Source organism: Humulus lupulus, chromosome 2 (assembly GCF_963169125.1).
Source record: "Humulus lupulus chromosome 2, drHumLupu1.1, whole genome shotgun sequence".
Lineage (NCBI taxonomy): Eukaryota > Viridiplantae > Streptophyta > Magnoliopsida > Rosales > Cannabaceae > Humulus > Humulus lupulus.
In genome coordinates this window covers 270,447,503-270,465,465 of record NC_084794.1, presented here as the reverse complement: position 1 = coordinate 270,465,465, position 17,963 = coordinate 270,447,503, and the positions used below count along the sequence as shown (strand labels likewise).

Genomic DNA, 17,963 nt, shown 5'->3' with positions numbered 1-17,963 from the left:
ATGGTTCAAAGAAAAATAAGCCCGTGGAGAAGTTCAAACCAATCTACATGACTTACGCCGACCTCACGGGTACCAGAGAGCGCATCTTCTTGGCAAATTCTGCCCGCCTTCCGTGGAAGAAGCTGGAGCCTCTAAAAAATCAAAGGGAGAAGAAAGACCCTTCAAAATTTTTCTATTCCATAATGACATTGGTCACAACACCGATGACTGCAGACATTTGAAGGATGAGATCGAGATGCTCATCAGGGCCGGGCCCTTGGCTCAATATGCCCGGAATCAAATCATTCCTAATCAGCTCGCTGGGCAAAGCATTCAATCAGCTCCGAAAGCCCTCGCTAATCAGACCGGAGCCCAGGTGAATTAGAACACCCCTCCTCCGATAATAGGAGGAGAGATAACCACCATCTCTGGAGGCCATCATCTGGCAGGCACGAGCAAAAATGCCTAGAAGAGGGATGTCAATGAGCTGAGGTCTCACAATGGAGTTGAGTTCGTTCCAGAGCAGCGTTTGTCTAAACAACAACGATTGGAGAAACAACCGATCAGTTTTACTGAAGAAGACGCTAGTCATGTCCAGTTCTCGCATAACAACCCTCTAGTCATAACCGCCCAGCTCGCCAATCGGAGAGTTAGGCAGACCCTAGTGGATAACCGGAGTTCTATGATTGGTGGTGAAAAATGCATATCTATTGATCTTAATTGTTAAATTAAATTAAATTTTAATTAATATTTTCAGGAAATTAATGAAAAATATTTTTACAACTGAAAATATTTAGTTTGAATTTAATTTTGTTTATTTTGCAGGAATTATGTGCATTTTGATTCAAATAAAAAAAGAAAGAATTAATTGCGAAAGAAAGAGATGGAAAAGTGGCGTATTTGGAATAATGATGAAATAAATGGTAGAAAAGAAGACGAGCCTAACCCAAGTGATTTCTTTGATCTCAAGCCAGGCCCAGCTTTATATTGCTCTCTACGTGACATGTGATCAATATTAAGATAAATCTTTGCTACTCCTATCCATCAAATACCAAGGATCCACAATCAATTGGCAATGACCATTTAAGACAATGATTTCCCTGGCAGAGTTGATCAAGATTATGCTTCGTTGGGAGTATTCTCAATCAATCCCATTGTCTGCTAGCATTCCAAGACATCAATATCTCAATTATATTTGACTAAATGGGAGAAATCAATTTGCTACACTTATTTTTCCATTATTATTCTATTCAAATTAATGAGAAAATCAATTCTAATTAATTTGCTTTTCATTTCCCATTGATCGGTTTTAGCATGACAAAATGCTATATAAAGGGGACCTCTTGTACATATTGGTGTGTAATTTTACATTAGCAAAAACTATAGTAAATTTTAGTCTTATTTTGTCTATCTCTTCTCATATTTTCTCTTTAGATCATTGTGAGAATGACTAGCATTCTTGGCTAGTTTCATAGATAAGGTAAATGATGATCCTATATGCAAGGTAAGATTTATTTGTGTTTTGATTCACCAAATGCTTAAAGTTTATACATTTGAGTAATATATTTTTCTTCTATTTTTCTCTATCTCTATATCAATATATTTATCTATTTAGTATTATATAGAAATAGTCATGCTTTTTCTATGTGAATATAATTAGTACAAATATATTGATATTGTAATTTTATGATTAGTCTTTTATTGCATTATTGCCAATAAGGTATATTGTCATTCTTAGATTTTTCATAAGATTATTTTCTAAGTTCCTAATGTGAGAATTGTTATTATTCGAATACATTTTATTATATATGTTCTCCATGTTTTATCTTCCGATTAAATTGTTGGGAAGTGAACGATTTAATTGTGTTATATGTGTGAATCAAAATCCAAATAAATGAGCCAAACATATAGGCGATTCTTGAAACCTTATCACTTTTGTTATTGAATTTTTCTACCAATTTTATTTTCAACATTTTCTCAAAAACCACCAACGATTTCTTTACTATTTGTGCTTTAGTTCTACTAATCACCTTTTGATTAAGATATCTCTCTGTGGACACGACCACCCATACTACACTACAACAACCGCTTTGTGAAGACAAGTTTGGGAGTAATCAAATTTTGGTGCCGTTGTTGGGGAGATAGATATCAAAACCTTAGTAGAACTTTAAACGCAAAGAGGAATATACCGCCAAGAGGTAAGTAGCTTATTTTATTATTATTTGCTATCTTTGTGTAGGATTGTGATTACTGTTTTATTTTATATATATAGTTTTTTATTTCATTGTTAGTATTAAAAAAAAAGTTTATGTATAAATCCATGTCTGTTGTTTCATTCCATTTTTTATTTTTTATTTTTATTGTATTTAGTTTATATAGTTTAATATTAATAGGTTCTTTAAAAAAAAAAGAATAAATAAATAAAAAAAGGGTCATATTTCCTTTTACAATTTTTCTTTCTTTCTTTAATTTGTATTCTCTCTTATTTATTATTAACGTGATTTTATTAACGTGAGTTTTTTTTTTCTTTTCTTTCCTATTATGTTTATTTGTTTATTGGTTATAATTTATATATATATATATATTAGTAATTTTCATTTATTAGTAATTTTGTAACTTTTTGTATTTAATTATTTTTCTTTTTTTTTTTAGCTTTAAATTTATAGGTTTCATATTTGTAGATGATAATTTAGGTCCCATAATTTGTGTAACACTAGGTTTTAGATTAACTTTAATTTAAGTTCTTCCTCTTTAACTCTTGTTTAAAAAAAAATCATAAAATTTTAGCATAAAACTTTTAGTATTGGGAACAATAGTGTAATGCTACAAGTGGTAAAAACTGAGAGTATTCTGTCTTGAAAGATTGGCTTTTAAGGTTTGTGATAGAGTACCCTCTACAATTTCCTGGGAACCTTGGTTCTGTCTAGGAAAGTGTGGGATGAAGCGGTACCTTGGAAACCTTCCCAATCGGCCTGGGAATATTTCTTGTGTATGCCCTTGTATTATTACATTTTTGAACTTGTTACTATTTAAAAAAAAAACAAGCTTGTTCTTTCAAAATAAGTAAATTATTTTACTTATTGGTCATTTGGTTGAAAATGTTTGAATTGTGATTTTTCATACTCATCTAGTAACCTCAGGGAGTTCTGGTGAGGCATGTGAGATCATTTCAAATTGTTTAAATTTACCAAGGAACAAGTTTAACAAAAAAAAAAAAAAGGTCTCATTTTTGAAAGTGGATGAATTGTCATAGAGACGAACTAGGGAGATTTGTTAGGTGACCCGACACCCCTAGTGACAATTCTTCTGATACATCCAACATTTCCTCTCCCACCTCAACAATTGCTCATAATCCTTTCGCAATGGCTCATCATGAGGAAATTCAGCAGAGAAGTCTGAATGACTATCTCCATCCTACTCGTACTCCTACCCCTTCTTGTATCATCTTTCCACCTAATATGTCCAACTTTGAATTTAAACTTGGCATGATTCAACTCTTGCCAAATTTCCATGGTTTAGAAAATGAAAATCCTTATGTGCATATTAGGGAATTTGAGGAGGTGGTAGCCATTTTCTATAACCAAGCTAATATCGTGGATACTGTGCGATTGAAGCTTTTTCCCTTCTCTTTGAGGGATAAGGCTAAAAGCTGGTTATACTCTCTGAGACCAAGGTCTATTGGAACATGGATGAAATGACATCGTCATTCTTCCACAAATAATTCCCTAACCACAAGACCAATGGTTTAAAAAGACAGATTTCTACTTTTTCCCAAAAAGACAATGAAACTCTCTATCAAGTCTGGGAAAGGTTTAAGGAACTGTTAACTCTTTGTCCCCACCATGGCTATGAAAAATGGCATCTAGTAAGCTATTTCTATAAAGGCCTCACTATTCGTGAACGCCAGTTTGTAGAAATGATGTGCAATGGTGAATTCCTTCAAAAAGATCCTGAAGAAGCCTTGGAATATCTCAATGAGCTTGCAGAAAAACTCATACCTGGACTGGACCAAGTGCTACTGAAAGCACTAACTGAAATCGACCAGCAAGAATTTACCAATTGAGGGAGGAGGACAGCCTCAAAGCCCAAGTTGAATCCTTAACAAAGAAACTTGAGGCATTTAAGACAAAAGGTGGGCAAGGACTTCATATGATTGCCCGAGCAGAAACACATGAGCCATGTTTTGTGTGTGGAGGAATGGATCATTTAGCTAAGGACTGCTTAGATTTTAGTGAAATGAGGGAGGTTTATGAAGAGCAATGTAATGCCTTAGGGGTCTATAATAAGCCATTCTCTCATACGTACAACCCTGGTTGGAGAAACCACCCAAATTTCAGCTGGAGAAATCCCAGCCAAGCACAATCTTCTGGAGGGCAATGGAGAAATGAGCACCAGTCTCAACCATCAAAAGCTTAACCTGCTCCTCCTCAAAGGAGTTCTCTTGAGAACACCCTTCATTCATTCATGGAGGAGCAAGCCAAAATAAATCGTCAAATGATGGAAGAAATCAAGGAAATGAAAATTCAATTTTTAAAACTGACTAGATCCTTGGTTAATTCTGAAAGAGGCAAACTTCCTTCTCAGCCTCAATTCAATACACAAGGGCAACATATGGATCAAACCTCCAACTCTAACGATCAAAACGTTAAGGAGGCTAATGACATCACAACTAGAAGTGGTAAAGCTTTGGAAGATCCACCAATACCAAATACTACTTCAAAATTTCCAAATGTTGTCTCTGAAAGTGTGCCATCCAATGCTTCTGCAAAAGTTCCATTTCCCTAGGCTCTAAGACCTGCTGGGAAAATTCTTGAAAATCGAGGAGAAATCCTTGAGCACTTGACACAAGTGAAGATAAATCTTCCTTTGCTTCACATCATCAAACAAGTGCGAACCTATGCTAAAATCATCAAAGATGTTTGCACTGTAAAAAGGAAGCATCATGTCAAGAAGACTGCTTTCTTGACTGAGCAAGTTAGTGCGGTAATTGAACAAAAGACACCGCCAAAATACAAAGATCCTGGTTGTCCCACCATTTCCTGTCAAATTGGGACTCATGAATTCAGCTAAGCCTTGGTAGACTTAGGAGCGAGTGTCAATCTCATGCCTTATTCTGTCTACTCGCAACTTGGTCTTGGTGAAATCAAACCTACTTCTGTAGTCTTACAGCTGGCTGATCGTTCTATTAAGAAGCCTCGGGGTATTGTTGAGGTTGTTCTTATTCAAGTTGACAAATTCTATTACCCCATTGACTTTCTCATTCTGGATACTCAATCTGTGGTTAACATGGAGTCAAAAATCCCTATCATACTTGGAAGACCTTTCCTTGCTACAGCTAATGCCCTTATTAACTGTAGGAATGGTCTCATGAAAATATCTTTTGGGAATATGACTCTCGAGGTCAATATTTTTCATGTTGCAAAGCAACCACATGATGATGATGAGTATTATCAAACATTTCTGATTGACACGCTCATTCCTGAGGAGATTCAATTGCAAAGAAATTCTGATGATCTTGATGAACTCCTCTCTTTTTCTGAAAGTTTGGGTTTTGATGAGTCGATTAATGAAATTTCTTGTTACAAAGACTCACAAAACGAAAGAACAAAGTTTTGGCAAGCTCGCTTTGAAGAGCTACCTAGTGAAAGGGAAAAGCCAAAACCTTCTGCTGGAGAGGTTCTTATTGTTAAGTTAGCCCAACTACCTGAGGGTTTAAAACATGTCTTCTTGGGAGATGGTGATACCTTTCCTGTTATCATTTTTTCCAAACTTGATCCTTCACAAGAAATTAAGCTAATTAAGCTACTGCAAAAGCTTAAATCTGCATTAGGTTGGACGATCGCTGATATTAAAGGCATTAGCCCTTTAATTTGCTCCCATCGAATCAATCTGGAGGACGGGGTAATCCCTCGAAGAGATCCTCAAAGAAGACTGAACCCCACAATGAACGAAGTTGTGAAAAATGAAGTGCTGAAACTTCTGGATGCTGACATCATTTATCCAGTGGCTGATAGCAAATGGGTTAGTCCAACTCAGGTAGTGCCTAAAAAGTCGGGTGTAACTGTTTTTGAAAATGAGAAAGGGGCCCTTGTCCCCACAAGAATTGTGACGGGTTGGCACATGTGCATTGACTATCGAAAGTTGAATTCTGCCACCCGCAAAGATCATTTCCCACTTCCATTCATCGACCAAATCCTTGAACGTGTAGCTGGTCATCCTTTTTATTGCTTTCTTGATGGCTATTCAGGCTATTATCAAATTGAGATTGCAATGGAGGATCAAGATAAGACCACTTTCACATGTCCTTTGGGTACTTATGCTTTTCGGCGTATGCCATTTGGACTGTGTAATGCACCAGCCATCTTCCAAAGGTGCATGATGAGTATTTTCAGTGACATGGTTGAAAAATGTATGGAAGTATTCATTGATGATTTAACAGTCTTTGGAAACTCTTTTGACGCATGTCTTCTTAATTTAGAAGCTGTTTTAACACGATGTATTGAGAAAGGTCTTGTGCTCAATTGGGAAAAATGCCATTTCATGGTATCTTCAGGCATAGTCTTGGGACACATTGTCTCTGAAAGAGGAATTGAGGTTGATCAGTCTAAGATTGATCTCATTTCTAATTTGCCCAATCCAAAAACCATCAAAGATCTCAGATCTTTTCTTGGGCATGCTGGTTTTTATAGGAGGTTCATTCAAAACTTTTCAGCGATTTCTCGTCCGCTATGTAACCTCTTAGCCAAAGATGCTACTTTTGAGTGGACGCCTAAGTATGAGGATGCCTTTCGAACACTTGTTGCAAAATTGACCTCCGCCCCTATTATGCAATCACCTGATTGGGATTTACCTTTTGAAATCATGTGTGACGCAAGCAATTTTGCTGTAGGAGCTGTTTTGGGACAACGAAGGGAGGGGAAACCTTTTGCTGTCTTGTAATGCCCTACTTCCTTAGAGCCGTTACTAAGTGAGTTTTTAAGACAAAACAGTGTGCAATGAACTCGCTAACCGAGGTTTTGAAACAAAAGTGTGACTAATTAAAAGTTAAGGCTGTAATCTTTGCAAATGCGTCGTTTCATTAAAACTTCTATTATTAAACATTTGGGATCCCAAAATAAGGTTTGAAAACTAATTACATTTTTGAAATAAGGTTACAGTTAAGAAATCATAAAATCATAGATTATTACAGCCATTTTCGAATAAACCCCCAACCAAAGCAGTCGGGCAGGCCGAACATGTACGCGCCGCTTCACGCTCTCCGTACTCATGGTTGGTTGATTCAGTCATTGCCCTTACCTGCAACACAGAGCACCCGTGAGCCGAAGCCCAGCAAGAAAACTCATGCAGCATATAACATATGCAATGTATACAGTTATCATAACAGATAATCCACAAATAAACAAGTCAATCATTAGACTAAGCAAACACGGCCAAGCCGCCCCAGAGCCTTACCGAAGCCTGGGGTATCGGTTCTCACCGCGAGGATAACTCATGTATCCCTTGGGTCCCACCCTGAATATAGCATAACACATGTATCCACCGGGCCCCGCCCTGACTATAGCATCCCATGTGCTAGGTGTTACTTTCGGCCCACGGCCGCCCCGGCTTACGCCGTACTCGGCCCACGGCTGCCCCGGCTTACGCCGTACTCGGCCCTTGCCGCTCATTTCATCATAATCACACATATAGTACATTCGAAATAATCATTCACACACATCATGATTCATTTAAGGTTTAAACATTTGCACATAATACAATCTTGGGCCATGCCCTAACCTCGGGTGTTATAGTTTTCTTACCTTTCCAATCAATAGCTTAGATCACCTGACTCCTTGAGCACGATGCCACCCGAGCCTTACCGCACACCTAGGCACAAACATAGGTCAAAGTCAACACCGAACCCCAAGTCCGAATACCTAGCCTCGGGACCAATCCCGAGCCCCCGGGAAGTCCCAAATCCCCAAAACAAAGTGGCGGAAACAAGCCCCGAACCCTAGGTCAAAATCCATCATCAAAACTCAAAAATTCCCCTCTGTGAACAGTGCAGCGCTACAGCGCTCTAAAGAGGGCGCTGTAGCGCTACAAGCAGAATGCACCCCCCCAGAAACAGGGACTAGCGCTACATCGCCCACTGACTAGCGCTGTAGCGCTAGTTGCAGCCCAGAAATCCCAAAATCGCATTTCTGCGATTTCTTTCACCCAATCTCAAACCAAACTTCCCCAAATCTTTACCAAACTCAAAATCAAGCTTATGAACACTCTCCATTCATCCCAAGCATCCCAAATCCTCAAATCCCAAGATCATTTATCCCAAATCTCAAAATCTACCATGAACAACCCTAAACCAGAAATTCAAGCAAACCACAAAGTTAAAGTCTTAGAAATCATACCATTGCTGCAAATTTCGACCTTGATTCAACCCTAGGACTCCTTAGCTTGCTCTCCCTCAAAGCTTGCCCAGAAATCCCCTGAGATTCCCATCAATCCAGCTCAAAACACAGCTCAAACCATCAAAACCCTTAAAACCGAAAATCTCTAAAACTTACCTCAAACATTGATGTGTTCTTGCCAAATCTTCAAGTCTAACCCAAGACCCTTGATGCTCAGCCTATCCTTGCTCTCCACTAAGCTTTGCCCCAAGAAAAATGGAGTGGAATGGTGCAAAAAATGCACAAACCGACCCTTTGGAAAACCCACCTGTTTTTCCCTCTTCTCTTTCTTTCCTTTTCCTTCTTTTCTTTCTTTTCTTTCTTTCTCTCCACAGCCAACACTCTCTATAAATCCCACTAAGTGTAAAGCCTCATAAATCAATTTCTAAAAGCCAAATGACCAAAATGCCCTTCCTATTAATTCTCAATCCATTTGTCCAAATAGGGCCGTTTTAGTCATTTTATCCAATTCCCGCCAATCCTCAAGTGTCCCTAATATTTTCCCGTTGCTTTCCAACACTCGATTAACCACCAAATAAATATTCCCCATCATCAAAATAAATCTTAATCTATTCTCTGAATTCCTGTTCATACCCCCAGGCTCGCCCCGAGCTGGGTATAAATTCCTGTCAACACTTTCCGCTAGCCTGCTCACTGGGATCGCCTCGAGTCACAAAGCACAGATACATCCACATACCACTGTGGCCTCAACAATCAACACATATCAATACAGTTACGCCCAATCATGGCCAAAATTACAATTATGCCCTTCTAACACGATCCGGGCCTACATGCACACTAACTTACATAGTCATGCATCTCAGATAAACAATTAGTCATATAACATGCTTTAAATCATAACCATGCATTTAAATAATTAAAATCACACATAAATCCCATCATGCCCTCCTGGCACGCTAATCAAGGCCCTTAAGCCTTATTAGCGAATTTGGGTCGTTACATGTCTACTATGCAAGTCGAACTCTTAATAGTGCTCAAATGAACTATTCCACTACTGAAAAAGAGTTGCTTGCCGTTGTCTTTGCTCTTGACAAATTCTGAGCATACTTGATTGGCTCACCTATTACAATCTTTACAGATCATTCTGCCCTTAAATATCTCCTTTCCAAAAAGGATGCTAAGGCGCACTTAATACGGTGGATCCTTTTATTACAAGAATTTGACATCACAATCAAAGACAAGAAAGGTGTTGAAAATGTCGTGGTAGATCACTTATCCCGACTTGAATTCAGTGATTCCGCTAATGGTCCACCTATTCGTGATGATTTCCCCGATGAACAACTACTTGCTGTTACTAAGTTACCATGGTATGCACATATTCTTAACTACTTAGTAACAGGTGAACTTCCTTCTGAGTGGAGTTCACAAGACAGACGCAAGTTTCTGGTCGAGGTGCGCAATTTCTATTGGGATGATCCATACTTGTTCAAGTATTGCCTCGACTAGATCATGCGAAGATGCATCCCTGATGATGAGGTGTCTAGTGTTCTGAACTTTTGTCATAATGATGCTTGTGGTGGTCACTTCCCTGTGAAGAAAACTGCTGCAAAATTTTTACAGCGTGGTCATTATTGGCCCACTTTGTTCAAAGACACCAATTAATTTTTTCGTTCATGTGTGAGGTGCCAGAAGTTAGGTTCTTTGTCCCGCCGTCATATGATGCCTTTAAACCCAATTCTTGTGATTGAGATATTTGATTGTTGGGGCATAGATTTTATGGGACCATTTCCATCATCTTCTGGTTACATTTACATTCTCCTTGCTGGATTATGTTTCCAAATGGGTCGAGGCTGTACCATGTCGAACCAACGATAATGCAACAGTTACCAAGTTCTTGAAAGAGAATATTTTGTCAAGGTTCAGTACGCCTCGTGCCATCATTAGTGATCAAGGCACTCATTTTTGCAATAAGTCTTTTGAGGCTCTCATGCGTAAATATGGTGTACTTCATAAGGTTGCTAATTCCTATCATCCACAAACCAATGGGCAAGCGGAGTTAGCCAATAGGGAGATAAAACAAATTCTAGAAAAAATGGTAAATCCCGATCGAAAAGATTGGTCTTCTCGTCTTCTTGACGCACTCTGGACATACCGTACTGCTTTCAAATCCCCTCTTGGGATGTCTCCCTATCGAATTGTTTATGGGAAAGCCTGTCATTTGCCTGTTGAACTTGAGCATAAGGCATATTGGGCTGTCAAAGCCCTTAATTTTGATCTTAGTGTTGCAGGCATTAATTGTAAACTCTAGCTGTCAAAAATTGAGGAGTTGCGAAATGATGCATATGACAATTCCAGGATATACAAGGCAAAAATGAAAGCAGCTCATGATAAACAAATCCTGCGAAAGCATTTTGAGGTGAATCAAAAGGTGCATCTTTATGATTCTCGGTTGTATTTCCACCCAGGTAAGTTGAGATCGCAGTGGATTGGTCCATTTATGGTGAACAAGTTTTTCCCAATGGTTCTGTTGAGGTTGAGGACCCAACCGATGGGAGAACTTTCAGAGTCAATAGCCAGAGATTGAAGCATTACATCGAGAGTGTGAGTCATGTTGAAGAGTTCCTTCTTGAGGACCCTGTTTATACACTCTGAGTTGTTTATTTCTTTTACATGTTTTATTTTATTTTTCTGCTTTTCTTTTAGTTTTGTGTGTTTTTCATTTTTTGTTTGTTTTTGGTTTGTTTTGTTGCTATCAGGTTGTTTCAATTATCGCCCCATGGATATTGTCATCTTCTAGGTGTTCTCTTTCCCTATCTTTTTCATTGCATATTTGTTTCGACAATGAGGACACTGTTTGATTTTCGGTTGGGGGTGGTGAGCTCCATTTGGAGAATTACATTGTTGTGTTGAATTTTTAAGTCAAATTTTCTCAAAATTTCTAAGCATGATTGAAAAATATTTTGTTTGAGTTGGTTTTTGCTATGTTTAGCTATTAAGGAGTGATTTCCAGAGTTCTTTAATGCACTTTCCAAACATGTGGTAAGATGGTTGTTAACACAAATAGTTGAGAAAAATATCAAGTTTAAAGTTTTCCATTTTTTTGGTGAGTTGTGAGAGTTGAGAAAACGACTTTTTGAACTTTTATTGATCATTTGAGTTGGTCAAATCAGATTTCTGGAATTTAAAACATGACATGTACTGGAGGGATAATTTCATGTTTATAAGAGCCTTTGTTGTAATGTTATTTTCATGTTTCTTTTTGTTCATGTATTTATGTGTTGCCTCTTGTCAAAAAAAAAAAAAAGAAAAAAATAATAATAATAGAACAAGAGCAACATTTCGTTATTGTGTTTTCTTTTTATGTTATTGTAAAAAAAAAAAATTGTTCCATATTAAAAAAAAATGAATGAAAGAAACATCACTTCATACGTTTCTTAAAAAAAAAGTTTTCTTTTCTATATTTATAATTTTCTTTTAGTTGGCTCTTTATTCTTCGAGTTTCTTGTGTAAATCCCAAAGGTTGTTTGTCATTTGAATTCTAATTATTTGATTTGTCTATCTTGTGATCAATATTTGTTCAAATTGTTTGTCCTAAAAAGTTTGTCTTCTCTCATTTGAGCGTTAATTGTTACAATTCCAACTCCAAGAGTGTCATCTCTCCCATTAAAAGATACTTTCAATGCCTGTGAGGAAATTGGAGTTGAGACCTTTACGCTTTTGAGGTTTTTCGATACTATTTGTGTTATGGCTTGCGGTAAGAAATGAATATGGTTTGGTGCACACACACACAACTCTGGGGTTACAACTGAGTAGCTTGCATAACACTTTCTAATTTCTTGATGATATTTTAAAATGCATGGTTGGTTTTGATTGGTTTGACTTGATTATTCAGCTTGATAATTTTCTTCTTCGCTTGAATTGCTAGGGACTAGCAATAAGCTGGTTGGGGGTTGTGATTGGTGGTGAAAAATGCATATCTATTGATCTCAATTGTTAAATTAAATTAAATTTTAATTAATATTTTCAGGAAATTAATGAAAAATATTTTTACAACTGAAAATATTTAGTTTGAATTTAATTTTGTTTATTTTGTAGGAATTATGTGCATTTTGATACAAATAAAAAAAGAAAGAATTAATTGCGAAAGAAAGAGATGGAAAAGTGGCGTATTTGGAATAATGATGAAATAAATGGTAGAAAAGAAGAGGAGCCCAACCCAAGTGATTTCTTTGATCTCAAGCCAAGCCCAACTTTACATTTCTCTCTACGTGACATGTGATCAATATTAAGATAAATCTTTGCTACTCCTATCCATCAAATACCAAGGATCCACAATCAATTGGCAATGACCAATAAAGACAATGATTTCCCTGGCATAGTTGACCAAGATTATGCTTCGTTGGGAGTAATCTCAATCAATCCCATTGTCTGCTAGCATTCCAAGGCATCAATATCTCAATTATATTTGACTAAATGGGAGAAATCAACTTGCTACAATTGTTTTTCCATTATTATTTTATTCAAATTAATGAGAAAATCAATTCTAATTAATTTGCTTTTCATTTCCCATTGAACGGTTTTAGCATGACAAAATGCTATATAAAGGGGACCTCTTGTACATATTGGTGTATAATTTTACATTAGCAAAAACTATAGTAAATTTTAGTCTTATTTTGTCTATCTCTTCTCATATTTTCTCTTTAGATCATTGTGAGAATGACTAGCATTCTTGGCTAGTTTCCTAGATAAGGTAAAGGATGATCCTATATGCAAGGTAAAATTTATTTGTGTTTTGATTCACCAAATGCTTAAAGTTTATACATTTGAGTAATATATTTTTCTTCTATTTTTCTCTATCTCTATATCAATATATTTATCTATTTAGTATTATATAGAAATAGTCATGCTTTTTCTATGTGAATATAATTAGTACAAATATATTGATATTGTAATTTTATGATTAGTCTTTTATTGCATTATTGCCAATAAGGTATATTGTCATTCTTAGATTTTTCATAAGATTATTTTCTAAGTTCCTAATGTGAGAATTGTTATTATTCGAATACATTTTATTATATATGTTCTCCATGTTTTATCTTCCGATTAAATTGTTGGGAAGTGAACGATTTAATTGTGTTATATGTGTGAATCAAAATCCAAATAAATGAGCCAAACATATAGGTGATTCTTGAAACCTTATCACTTTTGTTATTGAATTTTTCTACCAATTTTATTTTCAACATTTTCTCAAAAACCACCAATGATTTCTTTACTGTTTGTGCTTTAGTTCTACTAATCACCTTTTGATTAAGATATCTCTCTGTGGACACGACCGCCCATACTACACTACAAAAACCACTTTGTGAAGACAAGTTTGGGCGTAATCATTCTGTGAACCTGCTATTTAGGTCCACACTGGAGAAAATGGGATTGTCTGTGACCGAACTAAAGGCAACCTCCATGATGTTGTATGGGTTTTCCGGTGAAGGTTCGACAGCTATCGATATGATCGAGTTGGTGATAACCCTGGGTGAAGGACCACGAACTGTTTCCAAGCTGCTTGAGTTTGTGGTCGTAGATTGTCCGACCGCATACAATGCAATCTTGGGTAGCCCCACGCTGATGGCATTCGAAGCCATAACTTATGTCTGCCACCTCGTGATAAAATTCCCTTCATCCACAGGAATATGTACTATCCGAGTCGATCAGCTCACTGCTAGGGAATGATATAGAATTTCCATAAAGAGAAAATCACAACCCGGGCAGCAAATGATGGCCGAGCAGGATCAAGGCGAGGAATCCCAGGAAGTCAGAGTTGATCCTGGGATGGAAGAACCTCAGCAAGTCAATTGCAGGGGAACCACCCCCCGAGTGAGGATATTGATCCCTGAATAGGTGAACAAAGGTCCGAGCTCCAGGCTATTGAAGAACTTGAAGAAGCAAACATTGATCCCAAAGATGCTTCGAGGGTCGTTAAGCTCGGCAAAAATCTTGACGCTAAAAGAAAAGCGGAGCTGGTAACCTTTTTAGAAGAAAATCTAGATGTTTTTGCTTGGTCCCATGAAGACATGATAGGAATCAGCTCGAGTGTCATCATGCACACACTAAATTTGGACAAAAGCATGCCTGCGAAATCCTAGAAACAGAAGTGTCTGGGTACGACCCGAGCTGAAGCCCTGAAAGAAGAAGTAACTCGGCTTTTGAAGTACGGTTTTATTCGTGAGGCTAAATACCCGATTTGGGTCACCAATCCTGTCCTGGTCCCAAAGCCAAATGGGGAATGGCGGACCTGCATTGATTTTTCTGATCTGAACAAAGCATGTCCCAAGGATTGACCAATTGGTGGATGCCACCGCAGGGCACGAGCTCATGTCCTTCATGGATGCGTACTCTGGATATAACCAGATCACTATGAACCCCGCTTTCCATGAACATACTAGCTTCATGACTCCAACCAACGTGTACTGTTATAAAGTCATGCCCTTCGGGCTGAAGAACGCTGAGGTGACCTACTAGAGATTGGTCAACAAAATGTTCGCTGATCAGATTGGGAAAAACATGGAAGTGTATGTTGATGATATGCTGGTCAAGTCAAAGATTAATGATAACCATGTCTCTGATTTGAAGGAATGTTTTATGATTTTAAGGAAGTATAGTATGAGGTTAAACCCCCAGAAATGTACTTTCGGAGTGGTGTCGGGAAAATTTCTAGGATTCATAGTCAACACAAGGGGGATAGAAGCAAACCTCGACAAAATCAGATCACTACTAGAAATGCCTTCGCCCAGGTCGTATAAAGATGTCCAGAGTCTGACAGGAAGAGTGGCAGCCCTCAATCGGTTTATTTCTAAATCCACCGACAAGTGTTTGCCATTCTACAACTTGCTCTGGGGGAACAAAAAGTTAGAATGGGCTGAGGAGTGCAAGCAGGCTTTCCTCGACCTGAAGACACATTTGGCCGAGCCACCAGTGCTATCTAAACCAACGACAGGAGAGCCCCTTTTTCTTTATTTAGCCATGACGGAAAGTGCGGCCAACGCCATGTTACTCCGGGAAGAGGACCGAGTTCAAAATTTAGTATATTATATAAGCAAAAGACTTCTTAGAGCAGAATCCCAGTATCCTCTAATGGAAAAGATGGTGTTATGCCTTATTACGGCCTCCAGGAAGCTTAGGCCATATTTCCAATCCCATTCAATCAACGTCATGACCGATCAGCCTTTAAGGCAGGTGCTGTAGAAACCTGAGACATCGGGACGTCTGTTGAAATGGGCGGTCGAGCTCAACCAGTTCGAGATACTGTACATACCTCGAACTACGATCAAAAGCCAAGCCCTGGCTAATTTCATGGCTGAATGTACTGGATTCCAGGAGGAGCCCTTGAGAGAACCAGTGCAGGAATTATGGAGAATCTTCGTGGACGGGTCATCTAACGAGAACGGGTCCGGGGCTGGGATCATCTTAATATCCCTTGAAGGGCATCATTTCCACTCCGTGCTGCAGTTCGGGTTCGTGGTGTCCAACAACGAAGCTGAGTACAAAGCCCTATTGGCCGGGTTTAGAGTGGCGAAGGAGTTGAATGCCAGGGCTGTCCAATGCTACAGGGATTCCTAACTCGTGGAAAACCAAGTGTCTGGGGAATATCAAGCACGGGGGGCCAAGATGGAGGCTTACCTGGCCAAGGTAAAGAATGAGCTATCTAAGTTTTAATATAGCCTAGTCGAGCGGATCCCTCACGAGCAGAACGCCAATGCCGACGCTCTGGCTAGACTCGCTACCTCCAAAGAAGCCGAGACTCTGAGCATAGTATCCGTGGAATTCTTGGAAAGTCCGAGCGTGGCAGAAAGCACGATGGAGGTCGAGATGATCGATATCAACCGACTTGGATGACTCCCATAATAGAGTATCTTACGACAGGAAAATTTCTTGACGAGCGAAAAGACACAAGGAGAATACTCTATCAAGCTCCAAGGTATACAATCATAGATGGGACGCTATAATGACGTGGCCATTCCTTACCTCTTTTACGGTGTGTTCTGCCAGAGGAAGCCAAAACTATTTTGTAGGAGGTGCATGAAGGCTTCTGTGGGGATCACGCTGGGGGGAAACATGGTCTTGAAAATATTAAGGCAGGGGTAATTTTGGCCTACGTTATCAAAGGACTCCATATCCTATGTCCATAAAGTGTGATAAGTGCCAGCGATTTTCCACAGTCACCCGAGCTCCACCAATCGAGCTGAAAATGATATCATCCCCATGGCCGTTTGTGGTGTAGGGAATCAATTTAATTGGAGCACTGCCCATGGGAAAGGGAGGAGTTTTCTATGCAGTAGTGGCCATCGATTATTTTACGAAGTGGGCGGAAGCAGAGCCCCTGGCAACAATCACCTCAAAAAGAGTCATCGACTTCGTGGTCAAGAACTTTTTTTCCAGTTCGGACTGCCAAGAAAGATTGTATCAGACAATGGAACACAGTTCGATAGCGATCTCTTCACCAATTTTTTTGAAAGACACGACATAATTAAAAGCTTCTCCTCGGTGGCTTACCCGCAGGCCAACGGGCAGGTCGAGGCCGTGAATAAAACTCTCAAAGCAAGCCTTAAGAAGAGGTTAGACGAGGTCAAGGGAGTCTGGCCCGAGCAGCTCCTGCAGGTACTATGGGCTTACCAGACCTCTCACCGAAATTCTACGGGGCACACCCCGTTCTCCCTGACTTTCGGGAGTGAGGCCATCCTTCCCGCTGAAATAAAGATAACCACGTATAGGCTCCAGACCTTTAGCCAGGAGCGGAATGACGAATTACTCAGCACGTCCCTCGACCTAATTGATGAAAAACGAGAAGATTCGCAGCTACGGCTCGCGCATTATCAGCAAAAAATCACTCGTTATTTTAATTCAAAGGTCAAGAAGCATGTCTTTGGTTTAGGTGACCTGGTACTCCGAAGGGTATTTTTAGCAGGCAAGGACCCCAAAGATGGTGCCTTGGGTCTGAGCTAGGAAGGGCCCTATCAGATAGTGGAAGTCATATAGGAGGGAACTTTCAAATTGACTCGAATTAATGGAGATACAGTTCCACGGACCTGGAATCCTATGCATCTAAAAAAGTACTATCAATGATCAAACCTCCTGTCTATTTAAGGCTCGATTATAAAATCCATTTAATTTAAGAAATAAAAATTATGGTATATTTGTACGTTTGTATGGTTTCATCTGTGTGTTAGTTCGGATGGTAGCGTTGGTCCAAAGTAACCCAGAAAGTCCACTTCCTGATTACTTGGGGGGCATATAACCCGAGAACCAGGTTCCAAAACTTAGAAGTTGGTAAAATTGATTAACCAGTGTTTTTCTAAAAAACACAAGGTGTCAATAAAACTAATACGAACTAAGTTTTAATTAAATATCCTGGATACGACCAGGTTCCGAAACTTAGAAGTTGGTAAAATTGATTAACCAGTGTTTTTCTAAAAAATGTGAGGTGTCAATAAAACTAACACGAACTAAGTTTTAATTAAATATCTTGGATACGACCAGGTTCCGAAACTTAGAAGTTGGTAAAATTGATTAACCAGTGTTTTTCTAAAAAACGCGAGGTGT

General features: G+C 38.7%; 1 non-coding gene across 1 annotated transcript; it reads right to left on the bottom strand.

The window, feature by feature from the left end:
* Nucleotides 1-3,720: 3,720 nt before the first annotated feature.
* LOC133820649 (small nucleolar RNA R71) lies at nucleotides 3,721-3,828 on the bottom strand. The gene has a single exon (XR_009887053.1). It is a non-coding gene; the product is annotated as a small nucleolar RNA R71 (small nucleolar RNA).
* Between the last annotated feature and the right edge of the window lie 14,135 nt (nucleotides 3,829-17,963).